The sequence below is a fragment of the Somniosus microcephalus genome, unplaced genomic scaffold (genome assembly GCF_052327205.1).
Source record: "Somniosus microcephalus isolate GS21.2 unplaced genomic scaffold, FLI_Smic_1.0 unresolved_chr5, whole genome shotgun sequence".
In the NCBI taxonomy this organism is placed as follows: Eukaryota; Metazoa; Chordata; class Chondrichthyes; order Squaliformes; family Somniosidae; genus Somniosus; species Somniosus microcephalus.
In genome coordinates, this window is record NW_028225183.1 from 7,279,392 (window position 1) to 7,299,150 (window position 19,759).

The window sequence follows — 19,759 nt, forward strand, 5'->3', positions numbered from 1 at the left end:
AAATTTGTGTGACAGAAATTTGTAACACACTTCCGCAAACAGCAAATAAAGCTGGGCCAGTTGTCAATTTTGAACTTGAGATTGAGAGATGTTTGTTAACCAAAGGTATTAAGGGATCTGGAGCAAAGGAATGCAAACGGATATCGATCGATGACTTAATTAAATGGCAGAAAAGCTCCAGGCATGAAATGGCCTGCCCCTGTTGTTATTTTCTTTGCTAAATGATCAAAGTGCGAATGTAAAGTTGAGTATCGCGATTTAAAACAGCGCCCGAACAGGGACTTGAACCCTGGACCCTCAGATTAAAAGTCTGATGCTCTACCGACTGAGCTATCCGTGCTCTTGCAATTCAAAGCTCACAAAAGTACTTTCACTGGCTTCAGTGCATCATTGCATCTCCGACAAATTCAATTTACTTGTCCATAATCCAACCTGTGCAGCACATTTCTCCCACAAATCCAGATTGACTGCCTCAGACCAGCATCACTTCAGAAATATTAACACACCCACAAAAGTCACGCTCGTTAGCAGCGGAGTCAGATGTGACAAGTGCCGTCCCCCAGATATCTGTATTAGATCATCAACTTTTCACCGTATTTATGACTGACTTGGATGGAGCAATGTACATCATATTTTGAAGATCGCACTAAGTTAGACGGTCCGCTCGTAGTGCAGTTGGGAAATGGAGGTAACCAAATGGACAGAGACAGTAAGCCGGCCAATGCAAATCGAGTTCAATGTACGCAAGTGTGACACCAGCCACTTTGGAACAAAGTAATATAGTTCTGAGTATTTTCTCAATAATGGGAAGCTATTAACTGTTGAGGAGCAAAGAGGTTTATGAGTCCCAGTTCAAAAATTATTATTAGCTTGTAGACATGGAGCAAAGACATTTGATAAAGTCCCGCATATGGGTCATTGGGCTAAATTTGAAACGCATGTAATTGAAGGCAAATTATTCACCTGGTTAGGAAATTGGTGGCACGGCAGGAGACAAAGTTTGCAGATGATGATCAGGTACATTAATTGGCAGAATATGACGAGTGGTGTCTCTGATTGATCACTTTTGGGAACTCAACTAATCACCGATTTCTTTAACGACTTACTTGATGGGATTGAGAGCCACACATCCAAGTTTGAGGATGACAAATAAGATAGGCGGCATTATAATCAGTTGAGATGGAAGCAAGAAATTTGACCAGATATTCATAGATTAAGTGAATGTGCAATTTTCTGGCAAATTGATTTAAATATTAGCAAGTGTGACGTGATTCACTGCCGATCTTTATAGGAGTATTTAGAATACACTCCTTATAATGTTAAGCTGGAAACAGTTGAGATCCAAATAGACTTGTGTCCCTGTACAAATATTATTAAATGGTCATGGACAGAAAAGATTCAAAAAGCTAATTGAAAAGTGATACTTATATCTGTAGGATTACAATATAAGAGGGTGAAATGATGCCACAGCTGTACATAGCACTGGTTAGGCCACAGCTGCGGTACTGTGTTCAATTCTTGGCATCACAGCTTGGGAATGTATTATTAGGCTTAAAAAGTGAAGGAGACATAGAGTCCAAGGGACAAATTACAACGGGATATTGCACAAACTCGGGTTTTTTTCCTGGAATTTAGAAGCTTAAGTGGTGATTTGATTGAAGTATTCACGATATTAAGATGAAATGCCAGTGTAGATAGCGAGAAGCTATTTCTGAGGATTGACCCATCTGGGAGAAGGGGCCATAGCCTCAACATTAGATCCAAGCGTTTCAGGAGAGAAATTTGTGTGACAGAAATTTGTAACACACTTCCGCAAACAGCAAATAAAGCTGGGCCAGTTGTCAATTTTGAACTTGAGATTGAGAGATGTTTGTTAACCAAAGGTATTAAGGGATCTGGAGCAAAGGAATGCAAACGGATATCGATCGATGACTTAATTAAATGGCAGAAAAGCTCCAGGCATGAAATGGCCTGCCCCTGTTGTTATTTTCTTTGCTAAATGATCAAAGTGCGAATGTAAAGTTGAGTATCGCGATTTAAAACAGCGCCCGAACAGGGACTTGAACCCTGGACCCTCAGATTAAAAGTCTGATGCTCTACCGACTGAGCTATCCGTGCTCTTGCAATTCAAAGCTCACAAAAGTACTTTCACTGGCTTCAGTGCATCATTGCATCTCCGACAAATTCAATTTACTTGTCCATAATCCAACCTGTGCAGCACATTTCTCCCACAAATCCAGATTGACTGCCTCAGACCAGCATCACTTCAGAAATATTAACACACCCACAAAAGTCACGCTCGTTAGCAGCGGAGTCAGATGTGACAAGTGCCGTCCCCCAGATATCTGTATTAGATCATCAACTTTTCACCGTATTTATGACTGACTTGGATGGAGCAATGTACATCATATTTTGAAGATCGCACTAAGTTAGACGGTCCGCTCGTAGTGCAGTTGGGAAATGGAGGTAACCAAATGGACAGAGACAGTAAGCCGGCCAATGCAAATCGAGTTCAATGTACGCAAGTGTGACACCAGCCACTTTGGAACAAAGTAATATAGTTCTGAGTATTTTCTCAATAATGGGAAGCTATTAACTGTTGAGGAGCAAAGAGGTTTATGAGTCCCAGTTCAAAAATTATTATTAGCTTGTAGACATGGAGCAAAGACATTTGATAAAGTCCCGCATATGGGTCATTGGGCTAAATTTGAAACGCATGTAATTGAAGGCAAATTATTCACCTGGTTAGGAAATTGGTGGCACGGCAGGAGACAAAGTTTGCAGATGATGATCAGGTACATTAATTGGCAGAATATGACGAGTGGTGTCTCTGATTGATCACTTTTGGGAACTCAACTAATCACCGATTTCTTTAACGACTTACTTGATGGGATTGAGAGCCACACATCCAAGTTTGAGGATGACAAATAAGATAGGCGGCATTATAATCAGTTGAGATGGAAGCAAGAAATTTGACCAGATATTCATAGATTAAGTGAATGTGCAATTTTCTGGCAAATTGATTTAAATATTAGCAAGTGTGACGTGATTCACTGCCGATCTTTATAGGAGTATTTAGAATACACTCCTTATAATGTTAAGCTGGAAACAGTTGAGATCCAAATAGACTTGTGTCCCTGTACAAATATTATTAAATGGTCATGGACAGAAAAGATTCAAAAAGCTAATTGAAAAGTGATACTTATATCTGTAGGATTACAATATAAGAGGGTGAAATGATGCCACAGCTGTACATAGCACTGGTTAGGCCACAGCTGCGGTACTGTGTTCAATTCTTGGCATCACAGCTTGGGAATGTATTATTAGGCTTAAAAAGTGAAGGAGACATAGAGTCCAAGGGACAAATTACAACGGGATATTGCACAAACTCGGGTTTTTTTCCTGGAATTTAGAAGCTTAAGTGGTGATTTGATTGAAGTATTCACGATATTAAGAGGAAATGCCAGTGTAGATAGCGAGAAGCTATTTCTGAGGATTGACCCATCTGGGAGAAGGGGCCATAGCCTCAACATTAGATCCAAGCGTTTCAGGAGAGAAATTTGTGTGACAGAAATTTGTAACACACTTCCGCAAACAGCAAATAAAGCTGGGCCAGTTGTCAATTTTGAACTTGAGATTGAGAGATGTTTGTTAACCAAAGGTATTAAGGGATCTGGAGCCAAGGAATGCAAACGGATATCGATCGATGACTTAATTAAATGGCAGAAAGGCTCCAGGCATGAAATGGCCTGCTCCTGTTGTTATTTTCTTTGCTAAATGATCTAAGTGCGAATGTAAAGTTGTGTATCGCGATTTAAAACAGCGCCCGAACAGGGACTTGAACCCTGGACCCTCAGATTAAAAGTCTGATGCTCTACCGACTGAGCTATCCGGGCTGCTGCAATTCAAAGCTCACAAAAGTACTTTCATTGGCTGCAGTGGATCATTGCATCTCCGACAAATTCAATTTACTTGTCCATAATCCAACCTGTACAGCACATTTCTCCCACAAATCCAGATTGACTGCCTCAGACCAGCATCACTTCAGAAATATTAACACACCCACAAAAGACACGCTCGTTAGCAGCGGAGTCAGATGTGACAAGTGCCGTCCCCCAGATATCTATATTAGATCATCAACTGTTCACCGTATTTATGACTGACTTGGATGGAGCACTGTACATCATATTATGAAGATCGCACTAAGTTAGACGGTCCGCTCGTAGTGCAGTTGGGAAATGGAGGTAACCAAATGGACAGAGACAGTAAGCCGGCCAAAACAAATGCAAATCGAGTTCAATGTACGCAAGTGTGACACCAGCCACTTTGGAACAAAGTAATATAGTTCTGAGTATTTTCTCAATAATGGGAAGCTATTAACTGTTGAGGAGCAAAGAGGTTTATGAGTCCCAGTTCAAAAATTATTATTAGCTTGTAGACATGGAGCAAAGACATTTGATAAAGTCCCGCATATGGGACATTGGGCTAAATTTGAAACGCATGTAATTGAAGGCAAATTATTTACCTGGTTAGGAAATTGGTGGCACGGCAGGAGACAAAGTTTGCAGATGATGATCAGGTACATTAATTGGCAGAATATGACGAGTGGTGTCTCTGATTGATCACTTTTGGGAACTCAACTAATCACCGATTTCTTTAACGACTTACTTGATGGGATTGAGAGCCACACATCCAAGTTTGAGGATGACAAATAAGATAGGCGGCATTATAATCAGTTGAGATGGAAGCAAGAAATTTGACCAGATATTCATAGATTAAGTGAATGTGCAATTTTCTGGCAAATTGATTTAAATATTAGCAAGTGTGACGTGATTCACTGCCGATCTTTATAGGAGTATTTAGAATACACTCCTTATAATGTTAAGCTGGAAACAGTTGAGATCCAAATAGACTTGTGTCCCTGTACAAATGTTATTAAATGTTCATGGACAGGTACAGAAAAGATTCAAAAAGCTAATTGAAAAGTGATACTTATATCTGTAGGATTACAATATAAGAGGGTGAAATGATGCCACAGCTGTACATAGCACTGGTTAGGCCACAGCTGCGGTACTGTGTTCAATTCTTGGCATCACAGCTTGGGAATGTATTATTAGGCTTAAAAAGTGAAGGAGACATAGAGTCCAAGGGACAAATTACAACGGGATATTGCACAAACTCGGGTTTTTTTCCTGGAATTTAGAAGCTTAAGTGGTGATTTGATTGAAGTATTCACGATATTAAGAGGAAATGCCAGTGTAGATAGCGAGAAGCTATTTCTGAGGATTGACCCATCTGGGAGAAGGGGCCATAGCCTCAACATTAGATCCAAGCGTTTCAGGAGAGAAATTTGTGTGACAGAAATTTGTAACACACTTCCGCAAACAGCAAATAAAGCTGGGCCAGTTGTCAATTTTGAACTTGAGATTGAGAGATGTTTGTTAACCAAAGGTATTAAGGGATCTGGAGCCAAGGAATGCAAACGGATATCGATCGATGACTTAATTAAATGGCAGAAAGACTCCAGAGGCATGAAATGGCCTGCTCCTGTTGTTATTTCCTTTGCTAAATGATCAAAGTGCGAATGTAAAGTTGAGTATCGCGATTTAAAACAGCGCCCGAACAGAGACTTGAACCCTGGCCCCTCAGATTAAAAGTCTGATGCTCTACCGACTGAGCTATCCGGGCTTTTGCAATTCAAAGCTCACAAAAGTACTTTCATTGGCTGCAGTGGATCATTGCATCTCCGACAAATTCAATTTACTTGTCCATAATCCAACCTGTACAGCACATTTCTCCCACAAATCCAGATTGACTGCCTCAGACCAGCATCACTTCAGAAATATTAACACACCCACAAAAGACACGTACGTTAGCAGCGGAGTCAGATGTGACAAGTGCCGTCCCCCAGATATCTATATTAGATCATCAACTGTTCACCGTATTTATGACTGACTTGGATGGAGCACTGTACATCATATTTTGAAGATCGCACTAAGTTAGACGGTCCGCTCGTAGTGCAGTTGGGAAATGGAGGTAACCAAATGGACAGAGACAGTAAGCCGGCCAAAACAAATGCAAATCGAGTTCAATGTACGCAAGTGTGACACCAGCCACTTTGGAACAAAGTAATATAGTTCTGAGTATTTTCTCAATAATGGGAAGCTATTAACTGTTGAGGAGCAAAGAGGTTTATGAGTCCCAGTTCAAAAATTATTATTAGCTTGTAGACATGGAGCAAAGACATTTGATAAAATCCCGCATATGGGACATTGGGCTAAATTTGAAACGCATGTAATTGAAGGCAAATTATTTACCTGGTTAGGAAATTGGTGGCACGGCAGGAGACAAAGTTTGCAGATGATGATCAGGTACATTAATTGGCAGAATATGACGAGTGGTGTCTCTGATTGATCACTTTTGGGAACTCAACTAATCACCGATTTCTTTAACGACTTACTTGATGGGATTGAGAGCCACACATCCAAGTTTGAGGATGACAAATAAGATAGGCGGCATTATAATCAGTTGAGATGGAAGCAAGAAATTTGACCAGATATTCATAGATTAAGTGAATGTGCAATTTTCTGGCAAATTGATTTAAATATTAGCAAGTGTGCCGTGATTCACTGCCGATCTTTATAGGAGTATTTAGAATACACTCCTTATAATGTTAAGCTGGAAACAGTTGAGATCCAAATAGACTTGTGTCCCTGTACAAATGTTATTAAATGTTCATGGACAGGTACAGAAAAGATTCAAAAAGCTAATTGAAAAGTGATACTTATATCTGTAGGATTACAATATAAGAGGGTGAAATGATGCCACAGCTGTACATAGCACTGGTTAGGCCACAGCTGCGGTACTGTGTTCAATTCTTGGCATCACAGCTTGGGAATGTATTATTAGGCTTAAAAAGTGAAGGAGACATAGAGTCCAAGGGACAAATTACAACGGGATATTGCACAAACTCGGGTTTTTTTCCTGGAATTTAGAAGCTTAAGTGGTGATTTGATTGAAGTATTCACGATATTAAGAGGAAATGCCAGTGTAGATAGCGAGAAGCTATTTCTGAGGATTGACCCATCTGGGAGAAGGGGCCATAGCCTCAACATTAGATCCAAGCGTTTCAGGAGAGAAATTTGTGTGACAGAAATTTGTAACACACTTCCGCAAACAGCAAATAAAGCTGGGCCAGTTGTCAATTTTGAACTTGAGATTGAGAGATGTTTGTTAACCAAAGGTATTAAGGGATCTGGAGCAAAGGAATGCAAACGGATATCGATCGATGACTTAATTAAATGGCAGAAAGACTCCAGAGGCATGAAATGGCCTGCTCCTGTTGTTATTTTCTTTGCTAAATGATCAAAGTGCGAATGTAAAGTTGAGTATCGCGATTTAAAACAGCGCCCGAACAGAGACTTGAACCCTGGTCCCTCAGATTAAAAGTCTGATGCTCTACCGACTGAGCTATCCGGGCTTTTGCAATTCAAAGCTCACAAAAGTACTTTCATTGGCTGCAGTGGATCATTGCATCTCCGACAAATTCAATTTACTTGTCCATAATCCAACCTGTACAGCACATTTCTCCCACAAATCCAGATTGACTGCCTCAGACCAGCATCACTTCAGAAATATTAACACACCCACAAAAGTCACGTACGTTAGCAGCGGAGTCAGATGTGACAAGTGCCGTCCCCCAGATATCTGTATTAGATAATCAACTGTTCACCGTATTTATGACTGACTTGGATGGAGCACTGTACATCATATTTTGAAGATCGCACTAAGTTAGACGGTCCGCTCGTAGTGCAGTTGGGAAATGGAGGTAACCAAATGGACAGAGACAGTAAGCCGGCCAAAACAAATGCAAATCGAGTTCAATGTACGCAAGTGTGACACCAGCCACTTTGGAACAAAGTAATATAGTTCTGAGTATTTTCTCAATAATGGGAAGCTATTAACTGTTGAGGAGCAAAGAGGTTTATGAGTCCCAGTTCAAAAATTATTATTAGCTTGTAGACATGGAGCAAAGACATTTGATAAAGTCCCGCATATGGGACATTGGGCTAAATTTGAAACGCATGTAATTGAAGGCAAATTATTTACCTGTTTAGGAAATTGGTGGCACGGCAGGAGACAAAGTTTGCAGATGATGATCAGGTACATTAATTGGCAGAATATGACGAGTGGTGTCTCTGATTGATCACTTTTGGGAACTCAACTAATCACCGATTTCTTTAACGACTTACTTGATGGGATTGAGAGCCACACATTCAAGTTTGAGGATGACAAATAAGATAGGCGGCATTATAATCAGTTGAGATGGAAGCAAGAAATTTGACCAGATATTCATAGATTAAGTGAATGTGCAATTTTCTGGCAAATTGATTTAAATATTAGCAAGTGTGACGTGATTCACTGCCGATCTTTATAGGAGTATTTAGAATACACTCCTTATAATGTTAAGCTGGAAACAGTTGAGATCCAAATAGACTTGTGTCCCTGTACAAATGTTATTAAATGGTCATGGACAGGTACAGAAAAGATTCAAAAAGCTAATTGAAAAGTGATACTTATATCTGTAGGATTACAATATAAGAGGGTGAAATGATGCCACAGCTGTACATAGCACTGGTTAGGCCACAGCTGCGGTACTGTGTTCAATTCTTGGCATCACAGCTTGGGAGTGTATTATTAGGCTTAAAAAGTGAAGGAGACATAGAGTCCAAGGGACAAATTACAACGGGATATTGCACAAACTCGGGTTTTTTTCCTGGAATTTAGAAGCTTAAGTGGTGATTTGATTGAAGTATTCACGATATTAAGAGGAAATGCCGGTGTAGATAGCGAGAAGCTATTTCTGAGGATTGACCCATCTGGGAGAAGGGGCCATAGCCTCAACATTAGATCCAAGCGTTTCAGGAGAGAAATTTGTGTGACAGAAATTTGTAACACACTTCCGCAAACAGCAAATAAAGCTGGGCCAGTTGTCAATTTTGAACTTGAGATTGAGAGATGTTTGTTAACCAAAGGTATTAAGGGATCTGGAGCAAAGGAATGCAAACGGATATCGATCGATGACTTAATTAAATGGCAGAAAGGCTCCAGGCATGAAATGGCCTGCTCCTGTTGTTATTTTCTTTGCTAAATGATCAAAGTGCGAAAGTAAAGTTGAGTATCGCGATTTAAAACAGCGCCCGAACAGGGACTTGAACCCTGCACCCTCAAATTAAAAGTCTGATGCTCTACCGACTGAGCTATCCGGGCTCTTGCAATTCAAAGCTCACAAAAGTACTTTCATTGGCTGCAGTGGATCATTGCATCTCCGACAAATTCAATTTACTTGTCCATAATCCAACCTGTGCAGCACATTTCTCCCACAAATCCAGATTGACTGCCTCAGACCAGCATCACTTCAGAAATATTAACACACCCACAAAAGACACGCTCGTTAGCAGCGGAGTCAGATGTGACAAGTGCCGTCCCCCAGATATCTATATTAGATCATCAACTGTTCACCGTATTTATGACTGACTTGGATGGAGCAATGGAGCACTGTACATCATATTATGAAGATCGCACTAAGTTAGACGGTCCGCTCGTAGTGCAGTTGGGAAATGTAGGTAACCAAATGGACAGAGACAGACACAGTAAGCCGGCCAAAACAAATGCAAATCGAGTTCAATGTACGCAAGTGTGACACCAGCCACTTTGGAACAAAGTAATATAGTTCTGAGTATTTTCTCAATAATGGGAAGCTATTAACTGTTGAGGAGCAAAGAGGTTTATGAGTCCCAGTTCAAAAATTATTATTAGCTTGTAGACATGGAGCAAAGACATTTGATAAAGTCCCGCATATGGGACATTGGGCTAAATTTGAAACGCATGTAATTGAAGGCAAATTATTTGCCTGGTTAGGAAATTGGTGGCACGGCAGGAGACAAAGTTTGCAGATGATGATCAGGTACACTAATTGGCAGAATATGACGAGTGGTGTCTCTGATTGATCACTTTTGGGAACTCAACTAATCACCGATTTCTTTAACGACTTACTTGATGGGATTGAGAGCCACACATCCAAGTTTGAGGATGACAAATAAGATAGGCGGCATTATAATCAGTTGAGATGGAAGCAAGAAATTTGACCAGATATTCATAGATTAAGTGAATGTGCAATTTTCTGGCAAGTGTGACGTGATTCACTGCCGATCTTTATAGGAGTATTTAGAATACACTCCTTATAATGTTAAGCTGGAAACAGTTGAGATCCAAATAGACTTGTGTCCCTGTACAAATATTACTAAATCGTCATAGACAGGTACAGAAAAGATTCAAAAAGCTAATTGAAAAGTGATACTTATATCTGTAGGATTACAATATAAGAGGGTGAAATGATGCCACAGCTGTACGTAGCACTGGTTAGGCCACAGCTGCGGTACTGTGTTCAATTCTTGGCATCACAGCTTGGGAATGTATTATTAGGCTTAAAAAGTGAAGGAGACATGGAGTCCAAGGGACAAATTACAACGGGATATTGCACAAACTCGGGTTTTTTTCCTGGAATTTAGAAGCTTAAGTGGTGATTTGATTGAAGTATTCACGATATTAAGAGGAAATGCCAGTGTAGATAGCGAGAAGCTATTTCTGAGGATTGACCCATCTGGGAGAAGGGGCCATAGCCTCAACATTAGATCCAAGCGTTTCAGGAGAGAAATTTGTAACACACTTCTGCAAACAGCAAATAAAGCTGGGCCAGTTGTCAATTTTGAACTTGAGATTGAGAGATATTTGTTAACCAAAGGTATTAAGGGATCTGGAGCAAAGGAATGCAAACGGATATCGATCGATGACTTAATTAAATGGCAGAAAGGCTCCAGGCATGAAATGGACTGCTCCTGTTGTTATTTTCTTTGCTAAATGATCAAAGTGCGAATGTAAAGTTGAGTATCGCGATTTAAAACAGCGCCCGAACAGGGACTTGAACCCTGGACTCTCAGATTAAAAGTCTGATGCTCTACCGACTGAGCTATCCGGGCTCTTGCAATTCAAAGCTCACAAAAGTACTTTCATTGGCTGCAGTGCATCATTGCATCTCCGACAAATTCAATTTACTTGTCCATAATCCAACCTGTACTGCACATTTCTCCCACAAATCCAGATTGACTGCCTCAGACCAGCATCACTTCAGAAATATTAACACACCCACAAAAGTCACGTACGTTAGCAGCGGAGTCAGATGTGACAAGTGCCGTCCCCCAGATATCTGTATTAGATCATCAACTGTTCACCGTATTTATGACTGACTTGGATGGAGCAATGGAGCACTATACATCATATTTTGAAGATCGCACTAAGTTAGACGGTCCGCTCGTAGTGCAGTTGGGAAATGTAGGTAACCAAATGGACAGAGACAGACATAGTAAGCCGGCCAAAACAAATGCAAATCGAGTTCAATGTACGCAAGTGTGACACCAGCCACTTTGGAACAAAGTAACATAGTTCTGAGTATTTTCGCAATAATGGGAAGCTATTAACTGTTGAGGAGCAAAGAGGTTTATGAGTCCCAGTTCAAAAAATATTATTAGCTTGTAGACATGGAGCAAAGACATTTGATAAAGTCCCGCATATGGGACATTGGGCTAAATTTGAAACGCATGTCATTGAAGGCAAATTATTAACCTGGTTTGGAAATTGGTGGCACGGCAGGAGACAAAGTTTGCAGATGATGATCAGGTACATTAATTGGCAGATTATGACAAGTGGTGTCTCTGATTGATCACTTTTGGGAACTCAACTAATCACCGATTTCTTTAACGACTTACTTGATGGGATTGAGAGCCACACATCCAAGTTTGAGGATGACAAATAAGATAGGCGGCATTATAATCAGTTGAGATGGAAGCAAGAAATTTGACCAGATATTCATAGATTAAGTGAATGTGCAATTTTCTGGCAAATTGATTTAAATATTAGCAAGTGTGACGTGATTCACTGCCGATCTTTATAGGAGTATTTAGAAAACACTCCTTATAATGTTAAGCTGGAAACAGTTGAGATCCAAATAGACTTGTGTCCCTGTACATATATCATTAAATGGTCATGGACAGGTACAGAAATGAATCCAAAAGCTAATTGAAAAGTGATACTTATATCTGTCGGATTACAATATAAGAGGGTGAAATGATGCCACAGCTATACAAAGCACTGGTTAGGCCACAGCTGCGGTACTGTGTTCAATTCTCGGCATCACAGCTTGGGAATGTATTATTAGGCTTAAAAAGTGAAGGAGACATAGAGTCCAAGGGACAAATTACAACGGGATATTGCAAAAACTCGGTTTTTTTTCCTGGAATTTAGAAGCTTAAGTGGTGATTTGATTGAAGTATTCACGATATTAAGAGGAAATGCTAGTGTAGATAGCGAGAAGCTATTTCTGATGATTGACCCATCTGGGAGAAGGGGCCATAACCTCAACATTAGATCCAAGCGTTTCAGGAGAGAAGTTTGTGTGACAGAAATTTGTAACACACTTTCGCAAACAGTAATTAAAGCTGGGCCAATTGTCAATTTTGAACTTGAGATTGAGAGATGTTTGTTAACCAAAGGTATTAAGGGATCTGGAGCAAAGGAATGCAAACGGATATCGATCGATGATTTAATTAAATGGCAGAAAGGCTCCAGGCATGAAATGGCCTGCTCCTGTTGTTATTTTCTTTGTTAAATGATCAAAGTGCGAATGTAAAGTTGAGTATCGCGATTTAAAAGCAGCGACCCGAACAGGGACGTGAACCCTGGACTCTCAGATTAAAAGTCTGATGCGCTACTGACTGAGCTATCCGGGCTCTTGCAATGCCAAGCTCACAAAAGTACTTTCATTGGCTGCAGTGCATCATTGCATCTCCGACAAATTCCATTTACTTGTCCATAATACAACCTGTGCAGCACATTTCTCCCACAAATCCGGATTGACTGCCTCAGAGCACCATCACTTCAGAAATATTAACCCACCCACAAAAGACACGCTCGTTAGCACCGGAGTCAGATGTGACAAGTGCCGTCCCCCAGATATCTGTATTAGATCATCAACTTTTCACCGTATTTATGACTGACTTGGATGGAGCAATGGAGCACTGTACATCATATTTTGAAGATCGCACTAAGTTAGACGGTCCGCTTCTAGTGCAGTTGGGAAATGGAGGTAACCAAACGGACAGAGACAGACACAGTAAGGCGGCAAAACAAAGGCAAATCGAGTTCAATGTACGCAAGTGTGACACCAGCCACTTTGGAACAAAATAAGATTGTTCTGAGTATTTTCTAAATAATGGGAAGCCATTAACTGTTGAGGAGCAAAGAGGTTTATGAGTCCCAGTTCACAAATTATTATTAGCTTGTCGATATGGAGCAAAGACATTTGATAAAGTCCCGCATATGGGACATTGGGCTAAATTTGAAACGCATGTAATTGATGGCAAATTATTAACCTCGTTAGGAAATTGGTGGCACGGCAGGAGACAAAGTTTGCAGATGATGATCAGGGACATTAATTGGCAGAATATGACGAGTGGTATCTCTGATTGATCACTTTTGGGAACTCAACTAATCAACGATTTCATTAACGACTTACTTGATGGGATTGAGAGCCACACATCTAAGTTTGAGGATGACAAAAAAGATAGGCGGTATTATAATCAGTTGTGATAGAAGCAAGAAATTCAACCAGATATTCATAGATTAAGTGAATGTGCAATTTTCTGGCAAATTGACTTAAATATTAGCAAGTGTGACGTGATCCACTACCGATCTTTATAGGAGTATTTAGAATACACTCCTTATAATGTTAAGCTGGAAACAGTTGATATCCAAATAGACTTGTGTCCCTGTACATATATCATTAAATGGTCATGGACAGGTACAGAAAAGATTCAAAAAGCTAATTGAAAAGTGATACTTATATCTGTCGGATTACAATATAAGAGGGTGAAATGATGCCACAGCTATACAAAGCACTGGTTAGGCCACAGCTGCGGTACTGTGTTCAATTCTTGGCATCACAGCTTGGGAATGTATTATTAGGCTTAAAAAGTGAAGGAGACATAGAGTCCAAGGGACAAATTACAACGGGATATTGCACAAACTCGGTTTTTTTTCCTGGAATTTAGAAGCTTAAGTGGTGATTGGATTTAAGTATTCACGATATTAAGAGGAAATGCCAGTGTAGATAGCGAAAAGCTATTGCTGATGATTGACCCATCTGGGAGAAGGGGCCATCGCCTCAACATTAGATCCAAGCGTTTCAGGAGAGAAGTTTGTGTGACAGAAATTTGTAACACACTTCCGCAAACAGCAATTAAAGCTGGGCCGATTGTCAATTTTAATCTTGAGATTGAGAGATGTTTGTTAACCAAAGGTATTAAGGGATTTGGAGCAAAGGAATGCAAACGGATATCGATCGATGATTTAATTAAATGGCAGAAAGGCTCCAGGCATGAAATGGCCTGCTCCTGTTGTTATTTTCTTTGTTTAATGATCAAAGTACGAATGTAAAGTTGAGTATCGCGATTTAACAGCATCGCCCAAACAGGGACTTGAATCCTCAGATTAAAATTCTGATGCTTTACCGACTGAGCTATCTGGGCTCTTGCAATGCCAAGCTCACAATAGTACTTTCATTGGCTGCAGTGCATCATTGCATCTCCGACAAATTCAATTTACTTGTCCATAATCCAGCCTGCACAGCACATTTTTCCCACAAATTCATGATTGACTGCCTCAGACCACCATCACGTCAGAAATATTAACCCACCCACAAAAGACTTGCTCGTTAGCAGCGGAGTCAGATGTGACAAGTGCCGTCCCCCAGATATCTGTCTTAGATCATTAACTATTCACCGTATTTATGACTGACTTGGATGGAGCAATGGAGCACTGTAGATTATATTTTGAAGATCGCACTAAGTTAGACGGTCCGCTCGTAGTGCAGTTGGGAAATGGAGGTAATCAAATGGACAGAGACAGACACAGTAAGCCGGCAAAACAAAGGCAAATCGAGTTCAATGTACGCAAGTTTGACACCAGCCACTTTGGAACAAAGTGAGATAGTTCTGAGTATTCTCTAAATAATGGGAAGCTATTAACTGTTGAGGAGCAAAGAGGTTTATGAGTCCCAGTTCACAAATTATTATTAGCTTGTAGACATGGAGCAAAAGACATTTGATAAAGTCCATTGCAATGTGCTATTGCATTGCATTTTAATTATATGGAAAAGTGATATTCCATTGCAATGTGCTATTGAATTGCAAATGATTATCATATTGCAAGTTGATATTCCATTGCAATGTGCTATTGCATTGCTTATTACTATTATATTGCAAAGTGATATTTCACTGCAATATTCTATTGCATTGCAATGACTATTATATAGCAAAGTGATATTCCATTGCAATGCTCCATTGTATTGCAATGACTATTCTATTGCAAAGTTATATTTCATTGCAATGTTTGTTTGCATTGCAAATGACGATTGTTTGGCAAAGTGCTTTTCCATTGCAATGCTCTATTGCATTGCAAATGGTGATTATATTGCAGGGATAATCTATTACAATGTTCTGTTGCATTACAAATGACAACTTTGTTGCAAAGTGATATTCCATTGCAACGCCGTATTGCATTGCAAATTAACATAATATTGCAAGTTAAAATTCCATTGCAATCTTCTATTGCACTTCAAATGACAATTATATTGGAAAGTGATACTCCATTGCAATGTGCTACGGCATTGCAGATTACTGATATTTTGCAACATGATAATCCTTTGCAATGTTCTGCATTGCAAATGACGATCATGTTGCAAAGTGATATTATATTGCAATGTGATTTTGTTCTGCAAATGATTAATTTATTTCAAGTTAAAAGACCATTGCAATGTCATATTGGATTGCAAATAACCATTATATTGCAAAGTGATATTCCATTCCAATGCTCTATTGCATTGCAAATGACGATTATATTGAAGTGCTATTCCATTGCAATGTTCTGTTACATTGCCAATGAGCATTAAGTTGCAAAGTGATATTCCATTGGAATGTCTTATTCCATTGCAATGTTCTGTTGCATTGCAAATTACTATTCCATTGCAAATTAATATTCCAATGCAATGCTCTATTGCATTGAAAATGACTATTATCTTACAAACTGATATTATATAGCAAAATTCCATTGCATTGCTATGACTATTATGTTGCAAAGTGATATTCCATTGCAATATTCTATTGTGTTGCAAGTGACGATGATATTTCAGTGATAATCTATTACAAATTTCTATTGCTTTGCAAATGACTACAATGTGGCAAAGGGATATTCCACTGCAACGCCCTATTGCATTGCAAATGAATGTAATATTTCAAGTTATATTTCCATTGCAATGTTCTGTTGCATTTCAAATGACAATTATATTGTAAAGTGATACTCCATTGCAATGTGCTGTTCATTGAAAATTACTATTATTTTGCAATGCGCTAATCAATTGCAATGTTCTAAAGCATTGCAAATGACTACCATATTGCAAAGCGATATTATGTTGCCATTTGGTATTGTTTTGCAAATTACTATTATATTGCAAAGTGATATTCCATTGCAATGTGCTATTGCATTGCAAAATATGTTTAAATTGCAACGTTATATTCCATTGCAATGTTCTATTTCATTGCAAATGACTATTCTATTTCAATCTGATATTCCAGTGCAATTTTCCATTGCTTTGCAATGACTATTCTATTGCAAAGTAATATTCCATTGCAATTTTCCATTGCATTGCAATGGCCATGATATTGTTAAGTGCTACTTCATTCCAAACTTCTATTGCATTGCAATGAAGTGTGTTTTGCAAAGTGATACTCCAGTGCAATGTTCCATTGCATTGCAAATGTCAATTATATTGCAAAGTGATATTCCTTTGCAATGTGCCATTGCATTGTAAATTAACGTTACATTGCACATTTATATTCCAATGCAATGTTCTACTGTATTGCAAATGACGATTATATTGCAATGTGATGTTCCATTGCAATGTACTGTTGCAGTGCAAATGACAATTATATTGCAGTGATAATCAATTACAATATTCTGTTGCATTGCAAATGAATACTATGTTGCAAAAGGATATTCAACTGCAAAGTCCTATTGCATTGCAAATGAATATAATATTGCAAGTTGTATTTCCATTGCAATTTTCGGTTGCATTTCAAATGACAATTATATTTTAAAGTGATACTCCATTGCAATGTGCTGTTGCATGGCAAATTATTATTATTTTGCAATGCGCTAATCAATTGCAATGTTCTACTGCATTGCAAATGAAAATCATATTGCAAAGCGATATTATATTTCCATGTGATATTCTTTTGCAAATGCCAATTATATTGCAAGTTACTCGTCCATTGCAATGTCATATTGCACTGCAAATCTTTATTATATTGCAAACTGATATTCCAGTGCAATGTTCCATTGTATTGCAATGACTATTATATTGCAAAGTAATATTCCATTGCAATGTTCCATTGTATTTCAATGACTATTATATTGCAAAGTGATACTTCATTCCAAACATCTATTGCATTGCAAATGAAGAGTATATTGCAAAATGTTACTCAAGTTCAATGTTCTATTGCATTGCAAATGTCAATTATATTGCAAAGTGCTATTCCATTGCAATGTGCCATTGCATTTTAAATTAATGTTACATTGGAAATTGATATTCCACTGCAATGTTCTATTGCATTGCAAATGACGATTATATTGCAGTTATGTTCCATTGCAATGTGCAATTGCATTGCAAATGACTGCTACAATGCAAAGTGAGGTTCAATTGTATAGTCCTATTGCATTGCAAATCTCGAACAGAAGTCAAAGGGCTATTAAATTGTAATTTTCTATTACATTGCAAATGACTATTATATTGCAAACTGACATTCCATTGCAATGACTATTTTATTGCAATGTGTTATTCCATTGCAATGTTCTATTGAAGTGCAAATGACAATTATATTGCAGTGATAATCAATTCCAATATTCTGTGGCATTGCAAATGAATACTATGTTGCAAAAGGAAGTTCCACTGCAATGTCATATTGCATTGAAAATGAATATTATATTGCAAGTTATATTTCCATTGCAATGTTTGGTTGCATTTCAAATGACAATTATATTTTAAAGTGATACTCCATTGCAATGAGCTGTTGTATTGCAAATTACTATTATTTTGCAACACGCTAATCAATTGCAATGTTCTGCTGCATTGCAAATGACAATCATATTGCAAGGCAATGTTATATTGCCATGTGATATTGTTTTGCAAATGACTATTATATTGCAAGTTACTAGTCCATTGCAATGCCATATTGCATTGCAAATCACTATTATATTGCAACGTGATATTCTTTTGCATCGTGCTATTGTATTGCAAATGATGATTATATGGTGAAGTTATATTCAATTGCAATGTTATACTGTATTGCAAATGACTATTATATTTCAAACTGATATTCCAATACAATGTTCCAATGCATTGCAATGAGTATTATATTGCAAAGTAAGATTCCATTGCAATGTTCCATTGAATTGCAATGACTATTATATTGCAAAGTGATACTGCATTCCAAACTTCTATTGCATTATAAATGAAGAATATATTGCAAAGTCATACTCCAGTGCAATGTTTTATTGCATTGCAAATGTCAATTATATTGCAAAGTGATATTCCATTGCAATGTGCCATTGCATTGTAAATTAATGTTATATTGGAAATTGATATTCCACTGCAATGTTCTACTGCATTGCAAATGACGATTATATTGCAGTGATATTCCATTGCAATGTGCAATTGCATTGCAAATGACTGCTACAATGCAAAGTGAGGTTGAAATGCAAGGTCCTATTGCATTGCAAATGATGCTCAGAAGTCAAAGGGATATTAAATTGTAATTTTGTATTACATTGCAAATGACTATAATATTTCAAACTGATATTCCAGTGCAATGTTCCATTGCACTGCAATGACTATTATATTGCAAAGTAATATTCCTTTGCAATGTTCCATTGCATTGTGATGACTATTATATTGCAAAGTGATACTTCATTTCTTACCTCTATTGCATTGCAAATGAAGAGTATATTGCAAAGTGATACTCCAGTGTAATGTGCTATTGCATTGCAAATGTCAATTATATTGCAAAGTTATATCCCATTGCAATGTGGCATTGCATTGTAAATTACTGTAATATTGCAAATTGATATTCCACTGCAATGTTCTACTGCACTGCAAATGACGATTATATTGCAGTGATATTCCATTGCAATGTGCAATTGCATTGCAAATGACTGCTACAATGCAAAGTGAGGTTCAATTGCAAAGACCTATTGCATTGCAAATGATGATCAGAAGTCAAACCGAAATTAAATTGTGATTTTCTATTACATTGCAAAGGACTATTATATTGCAAACTGAAATGCCATTGCAATGTTCCATTGCATTGCAATGTCTAATATATTGCAAAGTTATATTCCATTGCTATGTTTGATTGCATTACAAATGAGGATTATATTGCAAAGTGATATTCCATTGCAATGTTCTATTGCAGTGTAAAAGGACAAATATATTACAACGTTATATTTCCATTGCAATCTTCTGTTGCATTTCAAATGACAATTATATTGTAAAGTGATACTCCATTGCAAGGTGCTATTGCATTGCAAATTA

The 19,759-nt window shown here is 38.2% G+C and overlaps 7 non-coding genes across 7 annotated transcripts; all 7 read right to left on the bottom strand.

Moving 5' to 3' along the window:
• Positions 1-267: 267 nt before the first annotated feature.
• trnak-uuu (transfer RNA lysine (anticodon UUU)) lies at positions 268-340 on the bottom strand. The gene has a single exon. It is a non-coding gene; the product is annotated as a tRNA-Lys (tRNA).
• A 1,705-nt stretch (positions 341-2,045) lies between these two features.
• On the bottom strand, positions 2,046-2,118 carry trnak-uuu (transfer RNA lysine (anticodon UUU)). Its single transcript has one exon. It is a non-coding gene; the product is annotated as a tRNA-Lys (tRNA).
• A 1,705-nt stretch (positions 2,119-3,823) lies between these two features.
• Positions 3,824-3,896, bottom strand: trnak-uuu (transfer RNA lysine (anticodon UUU)). Its single transcript has one exon. It is a non-coding gene; the product is annotated as a tRNA-Lys (tRNA).
• Positions 3,897-5,615: 1,719 nt separating this feature from the next.
• Positions 5,616-5,688, bottom strand: trnak-uuu (transfer RNA lysine (anticodon UUU)). Its single transcript has one exon. It is a non-coding gene; the product is annotated as a tRNA-Lys (tRNA).
• Positions 5,689-7,407: 1,719 nt separating this feature from the next.
• Positions 7,408-7,480, bottom strand: trnak-uuu (transfer RNA lysine (anticodon UUU)). Its single transcript has one exon. It is a non-coding gene; the product is annotated as a tRNA-Lys (tRNA).
• Positions 7,481-9,197: 1,717 nt separating this feature from the next.
• On the bottom strand, positions 9,198-9,270 carry trnak-uuu (transfer RNA lysine (anticodon UUU)). The gene has a single exon. It is a non-coding gene; the product is annotated as a tRNA-Lys (tRNA).
• A 1,696-nt stretch (positions 9,271-10,966) lies between these two features.
• Positions 10,967-11,039, bottom strand: trnak-uuu (transfer RNA lysine (anticodon UUU)). Its single transcript has one exon. It is a non-coding gene; the product is annotated as a tRNA-Lys (tRNA).
• Between the last annotated feature and the right edge of the window lie 8,720 nt (positions 11,040-19,759).